The following is a 17,179-nucleotide window of genomic DNA, read 5'->3' as shown; positions in this document are numbered from 1 at the left end:
CAGTTTAAAGTATGTGATTCAGTGACACTAAGTAAAATTACAATGTTGTACAACCATCATTACAATCTAGTTCCAGACTCATCCATTCCTTTTAATTTTTTTTTACAGCTTGTGGTTTTTTTAAATCTTTTTCATTGTAGTAATAAATATACAGACTTGAACATATTTGCCCACTGATGTTCATAGCAGCATTATTCACAATTGCCAAAAGTTCACAAGTGTCCATCAACTAATGAATGGATAAACAAAATGTGGTATATCCAAACAATGGAATATTATTCAGCCATGAAAAGGAATGAAGTTCTGATACATGTGACAGCATGGAATAACCTTGAAGACATCATGTTGAGTGAAATAAGCCAGTCACAAAAGGACAAATATTGTATGATCTCACTGATTTGAAACAATTAGAATAAGCAAACTCATAGAATCAGAACCTAGAATATAGGTTACCAGGGGATGGGATAGGGATGGAGAATGGAAGTTGAGGCTTAAAGCATACAGGGTTCTTATTTGGAGTGATGGGAATGTTTTGGTAATGGTGGTGGTGATGGTAGCTCAACATTGTGAATGCAATTAACAACACTGAAATACATATCTGAATATGATTTAAAGGGAAAATGTTAGATTGAATATATGGTAACAGAATAAAAATTTTTAAAAATCCATAGAACTGCACCTTACCAATAGGTAACCCTAAATTAAACTATGGACTTTAATTAGTATTACAATTATAAAAATGTGCTATCATTAATTGTAACGAATGTTCCATGCCAATGCAAGGTGTTGGTAGTGGGGTGGTATATGGGAATTCTGTATTTCATGCATGATTGTTCTGTAAATCCACAACTTCTCTAATTAAAAAAAAGTATACGTGTATATATTTATATATATATCAGATTTTCCCACTCTAATCACATTCAAGTGTACAAGTATTAATTACATTCACAGTATCCTGCTACCATCAGCAAGATCTGTTACCTCAACTTTTTCATCACCTCAAACAGAAACTCTGCACCCATTAAACAATAACTCTTCTTCCTCTCCCCCTTCCTCTGGCCCTTGGCAACCTGTAATCTACTTGTCTCTATAAAATTTGTCTCTTCTAGGTTTTTCATGTAAGTGAGATCATACAATATTTGCCTTTGTATGTCTGGCTTATTTTGTGCAACATGATGTTTTCAAGGTTCATCCATGTTGTAGCATGTATCTGAACTTCATTCTATTTTATGGCTGAATCATATTCCATTTTGTTTATCCATTCATCAGCTGATGGACACTTGGGTTGCTTCCACCTTTGGTTATTGTGAATTACGCTGCTCTCAATTCTTTTGGGTGAACACCCAGAAGTGGGATTGCCAAATCCATTCTTTTTAACTGATGCATAAATATGCAAGAGTGGGAACTCAACAATATTTATTCAACCATTTCTCTATAATAGATATTCAGATACATAGTTTTGTTTTGTTTTGCTTTTTGCCATTTCAAACAAAGTTACACAACTTCTTTTTCCATATCCTTTTGGTGGATGCTTTATTCTTATAAGAAACTGCTTATAGGTGAGGCTGCTGTGCTAATGTGAATGCATATTTCCTTTTTTAGAAGAGAATGCCAGATTATTTTCCAAAAGGTTTGTTATTTTCATCCAAGTACTGCTGTCAGCTGTGCTAGGTTGAATGCCCTGTTTTCCACCCCTTGCAGACATCTAGGGTGGATTCTATATCTTTCACAACAAACTGCAGCCGCCTATTTCCAGACTGCTTCACCACCACTGGCTATTACTGTTTATGTTAAATTTTGCCTATTTGTGGTTGAAAAAACAGTGTCTTACAGTTTCATTAATTCACCTTTTCCCTAATTCTGATGAGGCAGTCTTTTCAGATGTTTCCTGGCCATTGGCTTCCTGCTTCTCTATTACTGTTTTATAGAGTCCTCTGGGAGGGGACCTCGTGGTGTGGGGGAAACCTGGGTCCTTTCACTTTCTTGTTGGTTGGTGCTCTGGTTCTGAGCCTCAGTTTCTCTAGCCTTCAAGTGGTGGCAGTGCCACTTCTCAGGGTTGCTTGCAAACTGTTAAATGTTGTACCCACTCATGAGGGTCATTATCCTCAACCATAATGGTCACCGGTGCTGAGTGCTCTGTATGGACTAGGCTAAAACCTTCATATGCCTCACCTCTATTTAATTCTTGCAATAGACCTGCAAGGTCAGGACAGTTATTTTGTCTGCTTTGCAGATAAGGAAACTGAGTCTCAGAGAGGTTTAGTTGCTTACCCAAAGTCACCCAGCTAAGACATGGCACAGCCGGGGTTTAAACCCAGATCTGAGTCCAGAGCCTGCGTTTGTAACCATGGCAGGAGCCTGCCCTCAGGACCTCATGTCACCTCTGCATACCTGCTCCTCTACCTGTCCACAGTGCCTGGGCGATCCTGGCAAGCAAGCTCCCCCTTCCCCTTCTTTGCTTGGAGACCCTTCCCATCCAGCCCTCTCTCTCCCTGGAATCACTGAGAACTCTCTCCTAGTTTGGAAATAAATATGAAGGTTTGTTATTTTCATCCAAATACCACTGTCAGCTGTGCTATGTTGAATGCCCTGTTTTCCACCCCTTGCAGACATCTAGGGGGGGTTCTATATCTTTCTGATCACTTGCTGTGTTTGAAATTAGTCCTGTCCAATTTAAAATGGCAGTCTCATCCCTGAGTGGGCTTGGCGCCTCTCCCCAGTGCAGGTCAGAGGAGAGAACCCCTGCTCTCCCCATTTTCCCTGGTCCCTGACCTTGTCTGGCTTGGCTCTGATGTCCCTGGATGCTGGTTCCCCATGCATGTGGGGGTCTGCTTGCAGATGGTGTGCATGGTTTACTTGGGAGTGCCAGCCTCATCCCAAACTCTTGTGCCGAAGACCCCACAGGGAGGAGCTGCAGGGTCTCCCCTGATCCCTGCCCCAAACACACCTCCTACCCCTTCCAGGTTTAGGCCCCTGGGCAGCCCCTGACTCCTGCCCCACCCTGCCCCAGACCTTCCAAGCTCCTTCAGAGGTCACCTCTTCCTGCTCTCAGAGGGCTGGGAGAACCGGGGTGCACCCCCACTTTGCTGCAGGTGTCTGTGCCCACGGCTGCCAGCCACCCCCAGACAGGAAATGCGGGCAGACAGGCCTGCTCCTCCCTGTTCTTCCTTCCTGCCCGCCCCGGCCCGGCCTCCCCACCGCCACCCCACCCTGTAATTTCCCTGTCTGCAGTGGTGCTTATTTGGGACTCACCTGACAGTGGTCTCGCTCAGGAGGAGAGCACGGTCCTCAGCCCCCTTCCTGAGATGGCCTCAGCCCACTTACTGCATCACCTCCCCACAGAGGCCTGGGGGCCGCAGAGGTGTGGGGCACGAGCTATGCCGGAAGGCGGGGGTCTCGGGCCTTGTCATGGCCCTGCTGTGGCTCCCTGGGTGGTCCTGGGCGCACCCCTGACCCTCTCTGAGCCTTTCCAAGTGAATAGCCCAGAGTACAGCTGAAGGGAACTTGGCACCCCCGAGAACCACGGACGGCGGGGAGTTTGGTGTTATCCCCATGGTGCGGCTGGGTAAAGGGAGGCCATGTGACAATGTGTCTGTGTGACGTCCGGGGGGGCAGGCCTCCAGTCTGCCAGGGCAGGGGCTTGACCAGGTGGGGATAAGGGGCCTGGAGAGTGGAAGACCTGTGCTCTCTGGTCCCCTGCAGCCATGCAGCCTAGCCAGGCAAGACTCAGGACCTCAGTTTCCCCATCTGTAAAATGGAGCTCATGCTCTCTTTCTCTCAGGGTGGCTGTGGAGGCCAAGTGAGATGAACAGCATAAATGGGCCTCATATGGAGCCATTCCCGGGTACGGGGGCTCTCTTCTGTGGGACAAGACCCCAGCCACGGCTTTGCTCAAGCCTCTGAGTGTACAAGTTCCATGCAACTTCAGAGAGAGGTGAAAGGAGCAGAAGCTAGAGTCATGTCTTCCTGGGTGACCAGGAGGAAGGTGGTAGGCAGGGGACAGGGGGCATGATAAAGGAGGCAGACGCTCTTCAAGGGAAATTAGGTGACGGTGGCTGAGTTTGCCAACTTCAGTTTCCTCCACTGTAAACAGGCTCCTTTTACTGCACAGAGATGCACATAATAGCAACATACCAAGTTAGTAGCTCGTCTTCTACTTTGATATTATTATTATTATTATATTGCATTTGATCTATGAGGGAAGGGTGAGGTAGGCACGTGTGTGCCTATTTTGCAGATGAGAAGGAGATAAAGGAACCCCAAGCCAAACCTGACCCCCACCTGCCCATTCTGCAGGCAGGAACAAGTGGGCTCCCGAGACCAGAGGTGGGTCAGGGCAGGCTCGAGAGCCGGGGGACAGGGCCCAATCTCCAATTCCGAAAAGTCAGATTAGGTCACTGCGGGATATGGTGCTTCGAAGAGAAAAACACAAGCCCAGACCGTTTCCTGGCTGGGCACTGAATGTTAACGGCAACTCTTTTTGCTCCATAAATACATTTTTGCATTTAAATAAATAAGGAACAACGTGGCATTTTTTTATTTTTTTCCTTCTATAAAAGAAAAGGGCATCTGTCCCATCTCCAGAAGCTCATTCCTTATTTCTAGCTCCTCTGCTGACATCACCCAGAAGCAGCCAGGGTGGAATTTTCCCTTCTCAGGTGGTGGTTCCCTGGGAGCATTAGGCCCCGCAAGTGCAGGCCGTGCTCAGCCTGCAAACCACAGGCAGCCTCCGTTCCCACAAGTCTTTCACTGTTGAGGACTCTGAAACGATGTTGCTTCTGATGGTTTGGTGCCCAGGCTAGACCAGCAGCCCATTTTAGAAGCCACAAGGGCTTTGGAGTTGGACGACTCCACGTGGCCCTGGCTCTCCCGTGCACAAGCTGTGTGAGCCTGGGGAAGTGACAACCTCGTGGAGCCTCACCTCTCCAGTCTGTCAATCGGGACACGATTCTCCAGCGGTCTCTCTTGTTTCTGCATGACTTGTGACAGTTTATGTTCTGGGCTATCTTTGGAAGACAGAAATATCATCTCCCTCCAGGGCAGAGGGCAGGTTTGTTGACTTTCTAGGATTATAAAGGTAGCATTTTCCTTCGGGGCAGGTTTGCTAGCAGCCCCCTTCTAAGATTGGGGCTTTCCTAGATTCAGTTCCTCAGCTGTGACATAAATCCCCTGCAGGTGCAGCAGTTGCCTGGCCTACCTCAAAATCGGCCCCGTGAGACTTGGGGGCAGGGGAACCCCATGTGAACCCAAAGCCCATGCTGCCCCTCGTGACTTGAGTAATGATGAAGTTTAGGCTCTGCCCCAGGAGTGCCTGTCTTCTGCCAGCATCCATGAAGCCGTGGCAGGCTAATGGGGTAAATTCTCAGATCTGTCACGGCTCCTGATGGTCATCGCAAGGTTGTAACACCCGCCCCATGAGGTTGCTGTGACAGTGAGACGTCGGACAGTGTCGAGAGGTCACTCTGTTGGACACTCTTATGCACTGTATAGATAACCCTTTTTAGGTTTTAATGTACTGGAATAGCTAGAAGTAAATACCTGAAACTATCAAACTACAACCCAGTAGCCTTGACTCTTGTAGACGACTGTATAACAATGTAGCTTACAGGGGGTGACAGTGTGATTGTGAAAACCCTGTGGATCACACTCCCTTTGTCCAGTGTATGGATGGATGAGTAGAAAAATGGGGAGGAAAATGTTCAAAAATAGATTGGGGTGATGAATGCATAACTATAATATGATGGTACCGTGAACAGTTGATTGTACACCATGGATGATTGTATGGTATGTGAATATACCTCAATAAAACTGAATTTAATTTAAAAAAAAAACAAAAACCTGCTGCCCAGGAACAGACAAGGGGCTCTTGTCCACGGTGCAGCAGCCTCAGGGTAAACAGGGAAGGCGACCAGCGTGGCTGCACGCTCGCTGTCTGGGGGAGGGTTTTCCAAGTCTTGCTTGCCATTTTGCTCAGAATGCCGCCACCCTTGGCCAGCAAGAGGGCTCTTTACAGCTGCCCTGAGAGTGGAAACATCCAGGCAGGGATGGACACTGGTCCCTGAGGACCGAGAGGCATGGTGGGCTCGGCTGGCAGAGGGTCTGCAGGGGTCTTTAGACAATCAGTCCTGCTCTCACCTGTGCGACACTGGGCGAGTGACTTGACTGCTCTCTGGCTCAGTGTCCGCATCTGTAAAGCTGCCCCTGGACCCAGCGTGGGGAGTGAATGATAATATATAAAATCCTTAGAACAATGCATGAAAAATGTCAGCTGTCGTCACCATCATCACCATCATTACCATCATTATATTGTGATAAAACTGGGTCAGAGGACAGGGCTTCAACCACAGAGCTGTGCTTTTAGGCTTTGTGTTTTTCTGTTTTATAAATCAATCCATGATCTATATGAGATATTAGGGAGGTTTGGGGGGGCAGGTGGGGGAGAGAATTAGTGCCGGGGTGGAAAGTGGGGAGATTGGGGGAGACGCAGGGCTGGGTGGGGGCAGGGTCACCCCTCAGGATGGGAGTCCAGAGAGCCCCTCCTGTGAGGGAACCAGGGAGCCCACTGAGGCTGCGGCTGGGGCACTCCAGAGGGGGAGGGTTTGGCCAAGGGGGATTTTTGTTCTTTTTTTTTTTTGAAATAATAATGGCAAAGGGGCTGTTTCTATGTCCTCACAGATGACAGATTCCCAGGTCCCTGCCTTGCCCCTAGAAAAAGTCACTCAGAGGCTGTCCTGTGTGTGTGTGTGTGTGTGTGTGTGTGTGAGAGAGAGAGAGAGAGAGAGAGAGAGAGAGAGAGAGAGAGAGAAAGTCTCCTGTCTGAGGAGTGGGAGTGCAGGAGGAGGGCTCAGGGGCTCAGAGCACCCATCTCCCCTGGAGTTCTGGCTACAGGACCGGGGTGGAGGAGTCACGTAATCCCCTCTGCCTCCACAGGCGGCCAAAGCCCCCACTGCCCACCCTCCCTGTCTCCCAGAGTCCTCAAGGTGGCCTATTGTCTGTGAGCACTTTATGACTTTGACATTCACGCCTGTGATAATTATAAGTTTTGAGGGTTTTCTGCATGCCAGCCTCTCTTCAAAGCTCCTCACCAGCACCCTCATTTAAACCCCTCACCAGCCTGAGAGTTATGACAGATGAGGAAATTGAGGCTAAGAGAGGGATGGTAAGTCCCAAGCTGCCCAGCCGTGAATGGTGTGCCGGGACTGGATTTCAGCTCCAGGAGACTACGGAACTGTTCTTGACCACGCAGAGCTCTGCACATTGGGACCAAGCCCAGGGCTTCATGCTGAGAGAGGCCCAAGGGGGGAGCAGGGCTCGAGGGGCTGCAGGGAACCCTCCTTCCAGTCTGCCCAGTGGTCCCTCCCCACCTGCCCCTCACGCCTGGGCCTCCTTCTGGCCAAGATGCCCAACTTACCCCCGTCCCCGCTGCCTGGGTGTGGGGGCCCACGGGCCTGGGTGACGGAGGAAACTCTCGGCATTTTTACTGGCTTTTCAAAAGGGTTGTTGAACATCAACATTTAGGTAAGTTAGGGGAAGTGCTTGGTGCATCGGAAGTGCTGAAACAATGTCACCTGATACTACTATTAGCTTTTGAATGGGGTCACTGTTCTTTCCAACACCCTTTAAAGAAGGTGCTGGAATCCTCTATTTTGAGGTTAAGGAAGCTGGGGCTGAGAAAGTATGGATAACTTGCTCAAAGCCACTGACCTCGTTCCTGAAAACCCTACACCCTCACAGCCAGCCAGTGACCCCTGCTTTAGCCCTGAGTGAGGAGCGGGCTGAGGTGGGAGGGTGTGTGAGTGGGGACAGCCCCGGGTGGGGGCAGGTGCCAGAGGGGCTCAGGGCCCTAAGTCGAGCTCTGCTTTGACAGTTCATCAGCTCCAAGGCCCACGTGAATCGCCGACCCCTGTACTCTGAGGGACAGACAGGATGGTGGAAGCATCTCTCAGGCTGCTTGGCCCATTGCTCGGCACGTCTTTGCTCGCTAGGGATCTCTGCCAAGTGTGCTGTCTGCCACAGGCTGCAAAGCATTAGCATACGTCAAATTGCTTTTGCATGTTTGTAAAATGTCAGCTGAGCTTATTTGTATGTCTCTATTTCTGGGTTCCCTATCTTGTAGCATTGTGCCTATCCCCACTGTCACAATTACTAGCTACTGACTACTGCAGGAAGACCTACTATCAGGTAGAATAATTCCCACTTTCTTCTTCTTCGTCAAGTTTGTTTTAGCTATTCAAGGGCCTGTGCCTTTTCATATAAATTTTAGAATAAGCCTGTCTGTGTCTACAAAAAAAACTTGCTGGGATTTTGATAGGCATTGCATTAAACCTAGAGATCAATTTGGGGAGAATAAACCTCTTTACTATGTTGAGCTGTCCCATCCATGAACATGGTATGTCTCTATTTATTTAGGTCTTCTTTGAGTTCTTTCATCAGGATTTTGTCATTTTCAACATAAAGATCCTGTACATATTTTGTTAAATGTATACCTTAGTATTTAATTTTTTGGAGCAATTGTGAATGGTATTGTGTTTTTAATTTTGGTTTCTGCATGTTCATTGTTAGTATATAGAAATGCGATTGATTTTTGTGCAGTGATGTTGTATCCTGTGACCTTGCTGAATGCACGTATGATGGAATATTATGCAGCCATTAAAATGAAATTTGTATTATCTATTTCTTTGCTGCATTCAGGGTTAATTCTTCAGAGCTAAATAACTGTCCCAGGAGACTTTTTCCACTCTACTGAGTTCAATTTTATTTATTTTTATTTCAAATATACTTAAAAAAAAGTTTACATTCATTGTTCTTGTTTCACTTCTTCCTATTTGGGCTTCATAATTGCTTATTTTAAAAATATTGATTCCTCCTATGATTTCTAAGGAGTCTAAACATACTTCTTTTAAAGTTTCATTCATCTGCAGTGAACTTACTGTCGAGTGTGTCGGTTTTCTTAGCATTAAACTTCATTTGATTTGGAATTTAGTTTCTAGGCCAGTGGTGAGTGGGAGGTTTGTTTGTTTGTCTTCCTCTCTCCCTCCTGCTTGCCACGTCTGTCTCAGACTTTGCAGGCTCCCTCCACTGTCCTCTGGGCCCACAGTCTGGGGTTTCTGTTGGCACCTTGGGGCTCCTCCTCTGTGTTCATTATGGAGAAACCAGACCCCACGTTCCTGAGCCCAAGAGGCGCCTGGCTTCGGTTCCAGTGGAGAATTTACCTCTGTGTCCTGCTGTGCCCCTCCTGCTCTCCTCCCCCCTTATTCACGCAGCTTCTCACAAGCTTTGCTGGCCCTGAGCGTCAGGGGGCCAGGCCTCCAGCCTCTCTCATAGCCTTGGGTTTCCATCCCATTTCTACACCACAAAGAAGCTTTATCACATTTTTGAGTGTGGTCATATCTTTTCTTCTCTTTTTTTTTTTTTTTGCGGGAGGTGGGGCTATCTCTATTAATTTCCTTTTTAATACTTTGCGCATTATGACTATATTTCTGGAGCCACAGAGGTCCTCAAAGCATGAATGTAAATGTCTAACTTGACCAGAAGTCCCCTCCCCATTGCCTCCATTCTCCATGTGGGGAGACTGAGATTCGGAGAGGCAAAGGGACTTAATGACACACGGGGCTACTGACACCCAGACTCTAAAACCCTCAGATCTTTCTGTCCGTTGGGGAATCCCACACCACTCCTCCCGGGGGGTTGAAGGGGGGACTATGGGCAAAGAGGAAGACTCAAGAAAATAAAGGTGGGAAGAAAATAAAGGTGGGGTCTGTGTGCAGTGGGAGGGAGGGGCCGGGTCCTGCAGGAAGGTACCTTGGCACACACACGCTTTCCCATTTCCGTCTTGTTTCATGTCGGACAGAGGCAGGCAGGGCAGGTCACACCTTCCAGACTGAGCTCTGGGGCAACCCCCACTGGCTCTGCTGGGGCCAGGCCACCATCCCAGGTGAAAAGAAGGGAAAGACAGAGGAGATGTCTTTCTCCCAGACCAGACCTTGGGTGGGACCAGGAGAGAAGAGAGACCCACAGCTGTCCAGATGCCTGTTTGGGTGTGGGGAGTGGAATTTTAATTTCTTGGAAGTTTTCAACATCTTTGAGGAATTCAAATGGATTTCATATTTATTAAGAACAAGTGTAAGAGAGGTTTTATGAAGCACAGTCCCTGCCTTTGGGGAGCCATCAAGAATAATAGTTTGTTCTCATTATAACATGGCTACAAATATTTTATAGAGCCCCCCACGCCTTCCATCTCAGGGCAATTAATTATCACCTTGGATGGAGAACTAAATTAGACAGATCTGGGTTCAACTTATTCTACTTATTAGCTGTGTGTGACCTTGAGCAAGTTACCTGACCTCTCTGCCTCAGTTTTCTTGCCTGTAAAATGGGGATAATAATAGCACTACCTGAGGCAGAGAGAGTCACCAAACCTTCTGTCTGCTCCCTGACATTTCCAGCCCCCACCATTGGGCAGGTGCCATGTGACTCATTCTGGCCAATGGCCTGTGGACTGAAATGACTTTGTCCCTTCCAGGACAAAGCACAGAACTGCTGGCATGTGACCCTCCGGCTGTCTGTCCCTGTGCTTCAGCACCATGTTCAGAAGACCAAGCAGCAAGATCAAAGCTGCATGGGTTAGAGGGTCCCTGCATGAAGGAAAGTTGCCCTGGGTTGTTGCATGGAGCCACAGCAGACCCTGTAAATGAGAAAGAAACCTCTGTCATGTTAGGCCCTGGGACTTGGGGGATTGTTTGTTACCACAGCACAACCTAGCCTTCACTGACTAATATACTGCCTCTAGGATTGTTATGAGAATTAAATGAGTGGTGAAAGCAACTAAAGCCTGGTGCATGGTAAGGTCTCAATAGATGTGCTGTGTGACTGCAGGCAGGATGCTTAGCCTCTCTGAGCCTCGATTCCTCCTCTTCAAAATAGATGCTTCAATGACAGGGTCTGCTCTGAGAGTTGTTGTGAAGATTAAACAGGATATGGCGTGTTAGTGCTTAGCGGAGGGCCTGCCCGGGGGAGGCATAGTGTGTTCCTTCTCCACCCCCTGCTCCTCGTTACGTCAACGTGCCTCCCTGCCTGGCTTTCTCTGAAGCAGCGCTGAGCAGGACTTGGCCAGCTGCCACTGACCCTTCCTTTCCTGATGTGAATGCATCGTGCTCCATTCTGTGGTGAAGTCATTGTTCAAAGCATCTGCTCTTTGTTCTAGAAATCTTCCCACGGTGGAGCTGGAGGCCCACAGCCCCCCTTTTGCCAGGCCCTAGAGGCAGGGTCCACGTGGTCCCTTGGCCTCCTCGTGATTTATGCCCAGGCAGATCAAGGGTGGGCCCAGCAGCTGTGTGCAGAGGGGGCCACCCTTCCCAGAACTGGCCTGCCTGGGTTGAGGGCTTGGGGCCCACAGGACCTCAGCTTTTTGCAGATCAAGGCGAGTCGGCTTTCTTTGTGCCGGGTCCTACGGAAATCTCTGCACCACGTGCAAGGCGGGGGGAATGTTTCTCTCGGGACAAAGGAAAAAGGGAGTCGGGGCACAAAGAAGGCAACGAGCCTGGAAACTGAGAGGTGAGAGCTGCAACCAAGCTCTGATACCCCCAGCTCGGCCAGCACCACAGGTGCAAAGGAGGGACACGCAGAAAAGGCTTCCGGGAAGTGCAGATAGGTCCAGTCAGAGAAAGATGCGAAGATTTCTCTTTGACGTAAAAAGGGAATAGGAAGTAGGGAAGGCAGTGAGCAAGAACAGCTGGATTTTATTAAGTGCTTAACTGATGACTGGACGTTTGTACTTATTTTTATCAATTGCTCCTCTAGTAGATCTTACCTCAATTGCCTGTTGTAGTATTAAATGGTTTTCCCGGCATCCCCTCGGAGCCGTTCACTGCCAGATGCCTCCCTCCAGACCCACTGACTCATCCCTGAGTCAATGGGCAGACCCTGGGGACGGGGAGCACGGGCAGCCCCAGACAGCTTCTTAAAATGCAAATCCTCAGGCCCCACCCCTGACCTACTGAGTCAGAAAATTGGGATAGAGCCCAGCAAGCTGTTTTAAGTTTTTCGGGGGATTCTGATGCACAGGAAAGTTTGAGAAGGATATAGGTATATTTTTATAGCTCCTCAGGTGATTTTAATGTGTATCTGGACTGGAAAACCACTGGGTTAGTGTTTAGGGGACTCCTTTTTTTAAAAAAAAAACTAGTGCAAGGGTGAGTGTTGAGTTTAGGAGTCACTACTGGTGTCTTCCCCACTGAAGTCCTTCCTGTCTGTCACTTTGGGGGGACACAGACCCAGGTGTTGCGATTGGTTTATAACCACCATGCTGGGCTGGATGGTGGCTCTCAATTCTGCAGTCCCCTGAGGACATAAGTCTGTCCAGGCCTTCCCAGGGCTCCGTGGGGAACAGCATGCACGTCCCTGCCCTGTGACTTCGTGGCCCATGGGTTGAGAGTGGATGGGACGTGAGCAGGGGCCTCCAGCCTGTGTCTCTGCATGACACACGTGGAGCAGGGACGCTCCGGCCAGCTCACAGACCTGCAGCCCTGGGCAGAGCGGCTCCAGGGGCCCACAGACCTGCAAGTAGGGGAAGAAATGTTTGTTGTTTGTGCACTGGATTTTGGTGTGGTCTGTTACCCAGCATTAAGGTAGCTCCTCCAACTTTCCAGTCTGATAATTCCACACCTTCTCCCACCTTCTGACACTCAGACCCACCCTCCCTTGGAAGATGCTTTTGTCTTTTCATGTCCTTAGGAACGAAGAGGGCTTTGGTGGGCATCCTCACCACCCAACCCCCAAAACCGCAGTGCATGGGGCCTCTGCTACATCTGTCCCCCTTCCCTCCTGTGGTTAAGGGGCTTTGCAACCCCCTCCACTGAGGCCTGTTGCTCCACCTGTGCTTGGCAGCCCCTCTGCCTGCCCGCCAAGGGACATGTGTGTAGTTATCACCCCCTCTTTCCCGAGGCTCCACCTCTACGTTTCCACCAGAATGTTCCTGCGGTATTCACACAGGCTCACCTAAGCATGTCTTTGCATAAACTCTCCCTGATCCGGTATCCTTGGCAATCCCTGCCCTGACTATTCTCCATGGCAGCAAATTTTCTCTAGAGAGTTGTGGTTTGGACCCAACTCACAGCAGGTGGGAGGAGGAATGGCCAAGGAGAGAGGGAGACGTGCTCAGAGAGGCTGGAGGAGGCTGGCTGGATTGTGTAGGGTCTTGTAGGTTGAGGGAAAGAAGGTTCTAAGAAATGAATAGGGAGCTACTTGGAGGGAGAGGCCGTGAAGAGGAAGGGCTTCGTCAATAACGTAGGAGAGTGGAGGGCGGGTGAGCCCATTCCAAGGCTCTCAGATTCAGGCCCCTGCTCCATGGAGCCCCCAAACACAGGGGCATTAGGGGCTCAAGAAGCACTTGCTGATTTGGAGCAGATTTTGGCTTCAAAATGCTCTGGTTTGTCATCTGCTCTAAGCAGGAAAATGTCTTGCCCATGTGGCCCTCTGTGTGTCTGTCTATCAGATTGAATTGTGTCCTCCCATCCCCCAATTCAGGTCCACCCAGAACCTGTGACTGTGACCTTATTTGGAAGTAGGGTCTTTGAAGATATAATCAAGTTGAGATGAGGCCACACTGGGTTAGGTAGGCCCTAATCCAATGACTGGTGCCTTTATAAGGAGAGGGAGGTTTGGATACACAGAGACAAGACAGAGAGGAGAAGGCCATGTGCAGATATAGGCAGAACTGAGAGTGACGCATCGTCAAGACAAGGCATGTCAAGGACAGCCAGCAACCACCAGAAGCTGAGACGAGGCCAGGAAAGGTTCTTCCCCGAGCTCTTCAGAGCGGGCCCTGCTCCACGTTGATCTGCACAAAGCAGATTAGGTTTTGCCTCCCAGTTTGTGGTGCTTTGTTGCAGCAGCCCTGGGAAACTAATCCAGTCTGCATCCATCACCAGCCAATGCACAGTTCCTCAGGTGGCCCCTAGGTGGGAAGATGGGCCTTTGCCGCAATCTTCTTCCACTCCATGGGCTGCAGAGGGCAAGGGGTGCGCCTGCAGTCATAAAACCAGGGAGAAGCGGGGGTCAGGAGCCAGGGCCATACAGCAGCCTGGAAGAGCTGGGCCTTCTCGGAGGTGCCCAAATCTACACGACTAGTCGCTCTGGTGGGCAGGAGTTTCAACTGCTGTTCTTGCTGCGTACAGCCCAGAGTTGCTGCTCCATTCATGCTTAAAGTCTACTTTGTCTGATAGTAATATTGTGATGCCAGTTTTCTTTTGGTAATTCTTGCCTAGTAGGGTTTTAAATATATGTAGAAATCAAATACATGGTAACAATCGCAGAAAAGGAGGAAGGGGGATAACAAAGTTAGAGTATCCTAAGGTCCTTGCATTGTCCAGAAAGAGGTCAGAGGAGTAATTCATAGTAGACTGTAATAAGTCAAGGATGCATATTATAGTATCTAGGGTAACCACTAAAATAATACAATATCAGAATGAAAAATCAGTGGATTTTGTTAGCATTAGATTAGACATTGCATTGAAAAAATCAGTCTGCTTGAAATTATAGCAATAGAAACAATCCAAAATGAATCACATAAGGATAATAGGAGTCCAGAATGAGGAAAAAATTCACCCATTCAAAGTGTACAATTCAGGGATTTTTGGAACAGTCACAGAATTGTGCAACCACCACCACAATCAATTTTAGAACATTCTTCATCATGCCAAAAAACAAACAAACCGTGTTCTCTTTAGCCTTCACCCCCTATTTCCTCCCAGCACCCCCACTCCCCAAGCCCTAGAAAACCACTAATCCACCCCCTGTGTCTATATATTCATCTATTTTAGACATTTCATGTAAATAGAATCATGCAATTTGCGGTCTTTTTCTGACAGGCTTCTTTTACTTAGCATAATGTTTTCAAGGTTCACCCATGTTGTATAGCACATGTCAATGCATCATTCCTTTTTATTCCAAATAATATTCCAGTGCATGGATAAACCACAGATTATTTATCCATTTATCAGCTTTCGGACATTTGGGTTGTTGCAACTTTTCTGGCTACTATGAACAAAGCTGCTCTAACATTCATATACAAGTTTTCATGTGAGCATATATTTTCATTTCCCTTGGGTACAGGAGTGGCCTTGTGGGTCATATGATACTTCTAAATTTAACTTTTGAGGAACTGCCAGACCATTTTCCAAAGTGCCTGCACCATTTTAATTTCTAGCCAGCATTGCAAAAGGGTTCCAATTTCTTCACATACCAGTCAATACTTGTTATTATCTGACTTTTTGATTCTGGCCATCTTGGTGGGAGTGAAGTGGTGTTGAATTGTGACTTTGATTTGCATTTCCCTAATGTTGATCATCTCTTCATGTACTTTTTGGTCATTTGTATGTCTTTTTTGGGATAAATGTCTATTCAGATCCTTTGCCCAGTTTTTAATTGTGTTATTTGTCCTTTTATTATTGAGTTGTATGAGTTTTTTATATATTCTAGATACAAGTCCCTTATCAGATATATGATTTGCAAATATTTCTCCCATTCAAGGGATGTCTTTTCACTTTCTTGATGATGTACATTGAAGCATGAAAGTTTCTAAGTTTGATGAAATCTAATTTATCTATTTTTTTCTCTTGTCACTGTACTTTTGATATCATATCTGAGAAGTTTTTGCATTTCTTGAAGATATAACCCTATGTTTTCTTCTAAGAGTTTTATAGTCATAGCTCTCAAATTTAGGTCTATGGCTCATTTTGAGTTCATTTTTTGTGTATGGTGTGAGGAAGGGGTCTAACTTCATTTGTTGCCATGTGGATATCCAGTTGTCCCAGCCCCATTTGTTGAATTTCATGTCTTTTTAAGTTAACATTTTATTGAAATATAATACACAGAAAATACACATACATAATATACCAACATCATAAGTGTACAGCTTGATGAAATTTTACAAAATGAACATATCCGTGTGTTTGAGGGTGTCTTCAGTCAGGTTCCCTAGAAGCTGAACCTGAGACGGGAATTCAAGCACATATGGTTCATTGAAGGTGTGCTCTCAGGATAAAGGGAGTGACAGAAGCAGGCAGGGCAGAGCAGGCCTAAGCTGCAATGTGGTCTCCGCTGGGGCTGGCTTCAGCCCGACCCCAAGGGAAGCCCAGGAGTATGAATCGTAGCATGGAGTTGGCCCCATGGTGACTTGAGAGGCACCCCAGGTACCCTGTGTGAGCTGGTCATTGGTTGTGAGCTGCCCCTGGGGACCTCCTTGGTGCCACAGATCCCATTATCCCATGGGCAATTCTTGGGAGAAGGGGGCAGCTGTGAACGTTGGCACCCAATACTCACAACAGTTGGGGATGATAAGTGGATCTGGACAGGGCCCAGGCAACGTCCACCACACCCGAGTAACCACCACCCAAACAGAAGGGGAGGTTGCCAGCTCCCCAGGAGCCCAACTCGTGCTCCTCCTTCATCACTGTCCCTCCAGCCCCACTTAGCCACTGTCCTGACTTTACCACCATAGGCTGGTTTTGCCTGTTATTGTAACAGACCAGAGGCCTCAAAATCGTGCCTGTAGTCCTCCTACGTCTGAGCGGCCCAAGGCTCCCAGCCCTGGCCTCCCTCCTCCCTCCTTTGGGGAAACACCAGCTCAAGGCCCAGCCCTCTTGCGAGGGTTTGTGTCAGGCCCTGATGACTTCTTTGGGTCCTGAAGTGCCTGGATTTAGGGTTCAGAATGAGAGTGCGGGTCTCTACTTTCTGCAGGGGGAAAGGGGATAATGACCTTCTCATTCTCTGAACATCTTCTACACACATGAGAGGGAACAAGACATTAATTTTCTTGCCCACTCTGAGCCAAAACCAATAACAGAAAAGGCCTGCCCAAAATCTGCTCAGCAAATCTTTGGAAACCGTATTTGGGACTTTACCAAAATACAAAATCAAGCACGGTCCTTCGGCTGTGTCTAAGTGACTTCCATTTAAGCCACAGTCACGTCCTGCAAACATAAAGCCTTTTTCTTGGATTTTGGCACATTTATGGCAACCGTAATCCTGCAGGAATTAATTTCTCATTTCAGAGTAAGAGACTAGTGCGGGAAGTGGGTGGAGTGGGGATTTCTAGGAATCACAGCATTAATTCACTCACTCCTTTCTCTCTTTTTCAATCCAATGCTCCTGTCTGCCCTTCCTGATGCTTGCCCAGCAG

Source organism: Choloepus didactylus, chromosome 15, assembly GCF_015220235.1.
Source record: "Choloepus didactylus isolate mChoDid1 chromosome 15, mChoDid1.pri, whole genome shotgun sequence".
Lineage (NCBI taxonomy): Eukaryota > Metazoa > Chordata > Mammalia > Pilosa > Megalonychidae > Choloepus > Choloepus didactylus.
This window is presented reverse-complemented; position numbering follows the sequence as displayed.